We start from the raw sequence: 9233 nt of genomic DNA, 5'->3' as shown, positions 1-9233 counted from the left end.
GGGCGTGGTGGCTCACGCCTGTAACCCCAGAACTTTGGGAGGGCGAGGCGGGTGGATCACCTGAGGCCAGGAGTTCGAGACCAGCCTGGCTAACATGGTGAAACCCTGTCTCTACTAAAAAAAAAAAAAAATACAAAAAATTAGCCGGGTATGGTGGCGGGCGCCTGTAGTCCCAGCTACTAGGGAGGCTGAGGCAGGAGAATGGTGGGAACCCAGGAGGCGGAGCTTGCAGTGAGCCGAGATGGTGCCACTGCACTCCAGCCTGGGCAAAAAAAAAAGAAAGTTGATTGGGTTGATGGATACTTTAGGCCAGGTGTGGTGACTTACGCCTGTAATTCCAGCACTTTGGGAGGCCAAGGTGAGTGGATCACCTCAGACCAGGAGTGTGAGACCAGCCTGGCCAAATCCCGTGGTGAAATCCCGTCTCTACTAAAAATACCAAAAAAAAAAAAAAAAAATTGTATTCTTTAAATGAATGAACTGTATGCTACGTGAGTATCTCAGTAAAGCTGTTTTAGAAATTGCCTTCTTGGGCCGGGCGCGGTGGCTCACACCTGTAATCCCTGCAGTTTGGGAGGCCGATACAGGCAGATCACATGAGGTCAGGAGTTCGAGACCAGCCTGGCCAACATGATGAAACCCTGTCTCTACTAAAAATACAAAAATTAGCTGGGCGCGGTGGCGGGCACCTGTAATCCCAGCTACTCAAGAGGCTGAGGCAGGAGCAGTGGCTCACGCCTGTAATCCCAACATTTTGGGAGGCTGAGGTAGGAGGATCCCTTGAGCCCAGGAGTTCGAGACCAGTCTGGGCTACGTAGTGAGACCCCCACCTCTACAAAAAAATGCAAAAATGAGATGGGAGGATCACTTGAGCCCAGGACGTGGAGGCTGCAATGAGGTGAGATCACACCACTGAACTCCAGCTTGGGGAATGGGGGTGAGGCCATGTCTCAAAAAAAAAAATTGCCGGCCGGGCGCGGTGGCTCAAGCCTGTAATCCCAGCACTTTGGGAGGCTGAGACGGGCGGATCACGAGGTCAGGAGATCGAGACCATCCTGGTTGACACTGTGAAACCCCGTCTCTACTAAAAACTACAAAAAACTAGCCGGGCGAGGTGGCAGGCGCCTGTAGTCCCAGCTACTCGGGAGGCTGAGGCAGGAGAATGGCGTGAACCCAGGAGGCGGAGCTTGCAGTGAGCTGAGATCCGGCCACTGCACTCCAGCCTGGGTGGCAGAGCGAGACTCCGTCTCAAAAAAAAAAAAAAAAAAAAATTGCCTTCCCTTCTGTCCCTTGTCATTTTTCCTCAGTGACATTGAAAGGTGTCACCTTCACCTTCTTCTGCAGCCACACGCAAGGAAGCCTTGTCTAGGAGCCTTGCTAGGTGGTGAGCCTGCCGTCTCTGGAGGTGCGTAAGGGGAGAAGAGTGAGCCTTGGGTGAGGCTGCCTGCCCTGAGTGATGAATGGCCTCTGACTCTTAGGCCCAGCATCCAAAACCCCAAACTCAGCCAGGCGTAGTGGCTCACGCCTGTAATCCCAGCACTTTGGGAGGCCGAGGCGGGTGGATCACTTGAGGTCAGGAGTTCGAGACCAGCCTGGCCAACATGGCAAAACCCTGTCTCTACTAAAATAAAAATTTAAAATATATATATATATATATTAGCTGGGCATGGTGGCAGGTGCCTGTAATCCCAGCTACTCGGGAAGCTGAGGCAGGAGAATCGCTTGAACCTGGGAGGCAGAGGTGGCAGTGAGCAGGGATCATGCCACTACATTCCAGGCTGGGTGACAGCGCAAGACTCCATCTCAAAACACAAAAACAAAAAAAAGAAAACCGAACTCCTGGCTGCTGGAATGAATCCCAACCCTCCTGGCTGAGCAGAGGCCTCGGGTGGGCACCGTGTGGACAGCGTCCCAGCGGCCGGCCGGGCCAGAGCACTGCGTACACATACGTGTGCGTTCACATGCACATGTACAACTGGTGGGGGATTTTCCCCCCTTCTTTTCTTTAAGTAAAGAGGCCTGTCATGGTGCAAGGGGCGTCCTGACACTGTATATTTCACGGTGCTTTCATCACAACCGGCCGGCGGGGGGAGCCTCCCGGCCGGGCTCACAAAAGGCCCTCTAAGCCCTCTGCGTCCGCATTCTCTACGTGGGAGCCTGCCCCGTTTCCTATTAACTTCAAAAGTCTCAATCCTATTACGGCGGGGGGCGGAGAAACAGCGGAATGGAAGAGGGGGCCTTTATTCCCCAGTCCGAACTGGGCAGAGGCCCCAGGGACCCTCATTAGGCAGGCAGTGTTCCCCACGGTCTCAGGGGGACTCTGACAACGGCCCTCCCCACCCGACCGAGAGCCCGGAAACAGCGGTGGGGCCCCTGAGCTGCCCAGAGCGGCCCTTCCCTCCCCAGCGGGAATGGCAGGCGGGAGGCGGGTCCGGCGGGCGCAGCTTCATGCTGCCATAAGCCTCACTCACCGGAGCCTCTGGGCAGCGAGACCCAGGGCCCTGACCTGGGTGTTAGCCCCAACCCCCAGCCTTGGTTTCCTGCCCTGGAAAATCGGGGCAACCCCACTTCCCACTCTCGCAGCTCTCTTAGGCTCCTATATGGGTAGAAGGAAGCACCTCCCATTCCTCACTGAGCCGGGACCCTCTGGCTTTTTCAAGTTCTTCTGGCTTTGCCCTGTGCCCAGCCAGGCCCGGGAGTGGGAGTTAATCCTGGGGCACAGGGAGCCATCGTAGGACTGAGGCAGGGGAGGGTCACCATCTGAGTTTCAGGGTTTTTTTGTTTTTGTTTTTGAGACGTAGTCTTGCTTTGTTGCCCACGCTGACTGCAGTGGCACAATCTTGGCTCACTGAAACCTCTGCCTCCCAGGTTCAAGCAATTCTCCCTGCCTCAGCCTCCTAAGTAGCTGGGATTACAGACACCCACCACCACGCCCGGCTAATTTATTTGTATTTATAGTAGAGACAGGGTTTCACCATGTTGGCCAGGCTGGTCTTGAACTCCTGACCTCAGGTGATCCACCCGCCTCGGCCTCCCAAAGTGCTGGGAGTACAGGCATGTGAGCCACTGCACCCAGTCTGTGATCCCATTTCTATGAAATGTCCAGGACAGGCCAATCCATAGAGGCAGGGAGGGGATGCGTGGGTGCCGGGGCTGGGGTGGGGACGGGGAGCAACAGCTAATGGGGATAGGGTTTCCTTCTGGGGTGATGAGAACATTCTGGAACTAGACAGAAGTGATGTTTGCACAACTCTGCAAATACATTAAAAGTCACTGGATTACACCTATAAGCAGGTGAACCTCATGGTCTGTGAATTATATCTCAGTGATGAAAAGTTGAGAGCCACTCACTCTGTTGCAGAGCTGCTTCCTTTATCCCGTCGCTGTGTGCTGCAAGCCTTCTGTCTTCTGTGCGTGACTGTGACTTTCTAGAGGGAAGGGAACATGTCTTCGTCCCCTTGCTGTATCATCTCTGACTCACTTGTCACAAATATTGTCAAACTGAACATAAAAATGGGTGTCAAGTCCAGGCGAGGTGGCTCACGCCTGGGATCCCAGCACTTTGGGAGGCTGAGGCGGGAGGATCACTTGAGCTCGGGAGTTGGAGACCACCCCCACCAACTCAAAAAAATAAAACAGAAAAGAAAAAGAAAAAAAAATGGGTGTCTGAAGATTGGAGGGATGTGGCCGGCCACAGGTGGGCAGCGAGGGAGCTGCTGGGCTGGCCACGTGCAGGGACAGAGCAGGCTGTGCAAAGTCCCTGGGGCAGAGACAAAAGCAGCTTGTTCTAAAGACAGAACTGGGAGGTTGGGTCGGAGTGAGCAGGAAGGGGAGGAAAGAGGGCTGAATCGATCCCTCCTTCCCTCCCTCCCGCTCTATCCCCAGGCTAAAGTGCAGGGGCGTGATATCTTGGTTCACTGCAACCTCCACCTCTCAGGTTCAAGCAATTCTCCACCCTCAGCCTCCTGAGTAGCTGGGATTACAGGCCCGTGCCACCACACCTGGCTAACTTTTGTATTTTCAGTAGAGACGGGGTTTCACTACATTGGCCAGGCTGGTCTTAAACTCCTAACCTCAGGTGATCCACCCCTCTCGGCCTCCCAAAGTGCCAGGATTACAGGCGTGAGCCACTGAGTCCGCATCCGGCCCAGAGGGCCGGATTCTTGATTCCTGGTGCCTTGAACCCATATGGGGCAAGTGGACAGAGTCATGGGCCAGGTGCAGAGCAGCAGAGCTCGCGGGCACGGGTCCAGATGGAGCAGCAGGTGTCTCCTTACCTCCCAAAGCCTTGGGGTTGTATCTGGCCCCCCCGACCTGGAAACCCAAGCCGTCTTGCTCCCAGGTCTTCCAGCTTATTTCTCTAAGGATTTGAACATTCCAGAGGAGGAAACTGAGGCACAGAAGTTTCCATGACCCCGGAGAGCTGCCCGAGAGCATGGCACAGCAGGTGTTCATCACGCCCAGCGGGAATGACAGTGGCGAGGCCAGGAGTACTGGAAATCAACCAGGATCCTGCAGCAGGGGCCAGCTGAACCCACCAAGGGCACCCGTGGGTAGGACCCTCTCCTCAGCCGTGATGTGGGAAGCTGCAGCCGCACCAGACGGCCCCCAGGGTGTAAACGGCCTCACCAGCCCTGCCTGGCAGCGGCAGTAAGGGGTGAACCCAGACGGGTATCCCTGCCTGAGTAGAGAGGACCGTCCCAAGACCAAGGAAACCACCCACAGCACCCATGGGAGGGTATTTGGAGCGGTGACGTTGTGCAGCCCACGACCCAGAAAGTGGACGCGGGCGTGGTCACGACACAGGAGGACCCAGGGGCGCTCATCACACAGGAGGGACCCAGCTGTTCTGTGACTGACAGAACGCTCTGTGCCTCAGTTTCCTCCTGTGAAAAATGGGTCTTCCAAGAGGATTATGGCACAAACCACTGGCCGGGGCAGTGGAGGGGCAGCAGAGGTGAGGAAGGGTGGTGGCCAGGGCTTGGGGTTCCTGTTGGGGCATCAGACCCAGACCTGAGGCTCCAGGAGGTGGACATGAAGCTAGGACCCCAGGTCCAGCCAGGGGGGCTCACCAGCACCTGAGGCCGCCCTGACCATCCAGACCTCTGAGCCTGCCTGCTCCGGGATCCCGGTCCCGACCGACCCAAACCACGCGCCCCGGACGCCGCCCTCCTGCGCCCGGAGCGGGCCCCTTGCAGACTGTCCGGCTGGGCCTCCCAGGGGCGCTCGCTGTCTGCGGGGCGGAGCTCCGAGCGCCGAGGGGCCGCGGGTGTCCACGCAGCCCTGCCCGCGCGCCAGTCCGGCTCCCTGGCCTCTGCAGCTCCGAGCGCCCGTCTGCCCGCGCCGCCGTCTCCACCGGCCTCCTCGCTCCACCTAGCGGCGGCCAGAGCCCGGAGCCGCGGGGGGCCCAGAGACGGCGCCCCGGCTGTGGGGGGTCGGGGGGCGCACAGTCCGGCAGGTGCGGCCAGGGAAACTGAGGCACGGGAGGGCCAGGCACGCCCCCAGGGTCACGCAGAATGAGCGGGAAGGTTCAGATCGAACTCCGGCACCCAGGAGCCTATGTAGGTTCCTCCACGGCCACCCCGGAAAAGGAGGGAAGCCTGGAGGCCTGAAAGGAAGGAATGCAGCGCGCAGAGGAAGGAGCCAGCCGCACCGCAGTCCTGCCAGGGACCCGGACAGGTCCGAGCTGGGTCCGAAACCCCAGTGCTGCCAACGCCAGCATGGCCGTGGCCTCCTTCCCTCACCTCCCAGCGGCCTCTATCTGTGGCCTCAGTCTCCTCATTTGTAAAGTGGGTATTAGAGGATCCTTGGGAGGTTCCAGGGAGATGAGGCAGGGAAAGCCTGCTGGCTGACATGGTACACAGTAAAGCACTCAATAAATGTTGGCTATTGGCCAGGCGCTGTGGCTCACGCCTGTAATCCCAGCACTTTGGGAGGCCGAGGCGGGTGGATCACTTGCACTCAGGAGTTCAAGACCAGTCTGGGCAACATGGTGAAACCCCATCTCTACTAAAATTACAAAAATTAGCTGGGCGTGGTGGCAGGTGCCTGTAATCCCAGCTCCTCGGGAGGCTGAGGCAGGAGAATCGCTTGAACTCGGTAAGTGGAGGTTGCAGTGAGCTGAGATTGCACCACTGCACTCCAGCCTGGGCGACAGAACAAGACTCTGTCTCTAAATAAATAAACAAATAAATAAATTAGCCGGGTGTGGCGGTGCACACCTGTGGTCCTAGTTACTTGGGAGGCTGAGATGGGAGGCTCACTTGAGCCAGGGAGGTCGAGGCTGCAGTGAGCTGAGATCGCATTACTGCACTCCAGCCTGAGTGACAGAGCAAGACTGTCTCAAAAATAAATAAATAAACAAATAAATAAACAAGCCAGGCATAGTGGGGTGCACCTGTAATCCCAGCTACTCGGGAGGCTAAGGAAGAAGCACCTGAACCCGGGAGGTGGAGGTTGCAGTGAGCCAAGATTGCACCATTGCACTCCAGCCTGGGCGACAGAGCAATTCTGTCTCTAAATAAATAAATAAATACATTAGCCTGGCGTGGTGGCATCTGTGATCCCAGTTACATGGGAGGCTGAGATGGGAGGATCACTTGAGCCAGGGAGTTTGAGGCTGCAGTGAGCTGAGATGGCACCTCAGCTCACCGCACTCCAGCCTGAGTGACAGAGTGAGACTGTCTCAAAAAATAAATACAGAAACGTTAGCTGTCAAGTAATATTGTTGCCTGGGCTTGTGCACCTTCCTCTGTGGCTTCACCTTAACCGTTTCCCCCAGGGCTGGATGCTCCCTCCTGCCTCCCCCCTCTACCCCTCTGCACACAGCCTCACCCCTGCAGGAACGCTCTTCCTCCCCTTCCTCTGCCTCCTACTCAAGTTCGCCTGCTGTGACCCCCACGGTGCCCCAGGGTGCAGCCCAGGGTCAGGCGCACGGCGGGCATTCGGTGACTGCATGAGGCTGGATGAAAATCAGGCTGGCTCCACACTGTGCTGCCCTGCGCCCTCGTTCCACACCCGGAGAAACTGAGGCCCAGAAAAAAGAGGCAGGCCAGCGGAACTCTCATCGCAGGCAACGGTCCCAGGGACCTGGAGGGAGGGCTGCGGAAGCCAGCAACTCCTTCCCCTCCACCAGCCCCCAAGGAGGGTCGTGCTGCAGAAGCAGAGACCGGGCCAAATTGAAATTGATCGTGGGGAACAGCTCGGCAGGGTGGAACAGACACACGGCCACCGGGGAGCAGGGGCGCCCAAGCGTGTGAGCGCGTCCCAGCCTGCGACGGAGAATCTTTTAATCTGCGGTGGATGCTGCTAGCTGAGGCCTCTAAGTAGCCACAAGGCACGGGGGCTCAACTGCAGCAGCTGGCAGGCATGAGGACGCCTCCTTTCACTTCCTTCATTTCTTCCTCCTGAAGACACTGGGTAAATCTAGAGCGGCAGAGGGTGGCCAGAAAAGCCCCTCCCCCTATTCCAGACAAGGGGCTCCTGGGGGGACACACAGGGGCCAGGTACCCAGAGGGGTTCCTGAAGACTCGGGGTTTAGAAGCTAGCCGCGTCTTCCAGGACCAGCCAGACGTCCCAGAATTCCTGTTTGGTGACACAGAGGGGCATCTGCCGGCCCTGTGTCCCTCCCTGCAGGCGGCCGGGCCTGGCTCCCACCCCAGAGCTGTGGGGCTTACAAGGGCTCCTCCACGCCTCAGTTTCCCGTGTTGGCCTCTGAGAGGTGATGACCGGGCACGTGGCCAACGGGGCAGCCGCGTCCTCCTGCAGCCCCTCAGACCCTGACCCGGAAGCCCCCCTTGGTGCCCGGGGCGGGGGTCGTGCCCCAGCTCATCTCCCAGGGCCCCTCTCTGGTGAGAGCCTTAACCCCGGGATTAGGAGGCTGGGGTCAGGGGTCAACAGCATTTGCCGCGGCTCCATTCAGGCCGAGAGCGGATCCGTTCTCCCTGCCACCTCGAATTTCCTGGACAAAGGCTCAGTGGAGGGACTGGGCAGAGGGACCCCTGAGCACCCTGGGAAAGCCCCGGGAGAGCCTGTGCCCCCGCCAGGCGCCTCTGCCCACACAGCCCCCATTCAGCCGCCAATGAGCCGACGAGAGGGACCCCGCACGCCCATGCTGCAGATGGGGAAACTGAGGCAGCCAGCAGATGGAGCGGGCCGAGAAGCTGCAGGGCTTTGGCCAGGCAGGGGCCACGTGAGGGAGGCAGCCCGGCCCCCAGAGAAATGGGGCTCAGGCACGGGAGGCGGGGTCCATGACGGCAGGTGGGTGGGGGGCTGGCAGCAGACAAAGGCGGGCGGGCCAGGTCTGCGGGGGTGCGTTCCGCTCGTCAGCCCTGGTTCCACTTCAGTCCACCCTGGACAGGCCGGAATAATCCCTCCCGTGGCCGCTGCTGGGCCGTGACGACTTGAAGGGGGCCCGGCTAGGCTGACTGACGGCCGGGCGGGGGACAGGGGCGCCTGGAGCACCCCCCAACACCCCTCAGGCCCTCTGCCCCCACCCAGTGCTGGGAACGGCATCTGGTGGTTGCTGATGACACGGACGAGGAAACTGAGTCACAGACAGGCACACACCCCCTCCCAGGTCACAGAGCAAGCCCACCATGGCCTGGACGCCAGGGTCACCCTCACTGGGACGGTCCCACCCTGCTGCAGCTTTGCACAACCCCTCGCCTGGGACTTGGAGGAATTCGGAGGCCTGGGCCTGAACGAGTCACAGAAACCACTCGCCTCCTTTTCATTCCCCAGCAACCGGGAGGCAGGGACAAGCTGGTGGCTGGACCCGGGCCAGGCCAGGGGCCCCGCGAAGGCCCTATCGGGTGCCGCCCGAGGCCTGCAGAAACGGCTGTCAGCTCATGCCTCAATTTTTTCTTTTCTTTTTTGAGACGGAGTTTCACTCTCGTCCCCCAGGCTGGAGTGCAGTGGCACAATCTTGACTCACTGCAACCTCCGCCTCCTGGATGCAAGCAATTCTCCTGCCTCAGCCTCCCGCGTACCTGAGATTACAGGCGCACGACACTACTCCCGGCTAATTTTTGTATTTTTAGTGGAGACGGGGTTTCACCATGCTAGCCAGGCTGGTCTCGAACTCCTGACCTCAGGTGATCTGCCCGCCTCAGCCTCCCAAAGTGCTGGGGTTATAGGCATGAGCCACCGCTCCCAGCCTCATGCCTCAGTTTCTCCAGCTGCCAGCTGCCTGCGAACTCCACTAGGTGGGGGTGAGAAGGGGCATTGCCCCC

General features: G+C 58.8%; 1 protein-coding gene across 2 annotated transcripts in view; it reads right to left on the bottom strand.

The window, feature by feature from the left end:
* Positions 1-9233, bottom strand: part of NDUFS7 (NADH:ubiquinone oxidoreductase core subunit S7) — a 90584-nt gene extending 81351 nt beyond the window's left edge. The window contains exon 1 of one of the 2 annotated variants that reach the window (XM_077978893.1): positions 9229-9233. The gene's annotated coding sequence lies outside the window, so the exon portion shown is untranslated. The remainder of the gene's footprint in view (positions 1-9228) is intronic. The other variant, XM_077978891.1, reaches the window with a different exon arrangement.

The sequence above is a fragment of the Macaca mulatta genome, chromosome 19 (assembly GCF_049350105.2).
Source record: "Macaca mulatta isolate MMU2019108-1 chromosome 19, T2T-MMU8v2.0, whole genome shotgun sequence".
Classification (NCBI taxonomy): Eukaryota; Metazoa; Chordata; class Mammalia; order Primates; family Cercopithecidae; genus Macaca; species Macaca mulatta.
The sequence above is the reverse complement of the archived record's forward strand: the minus strand, read 5'-3'. Positions and strand labels throughout refer to the sequence as shown.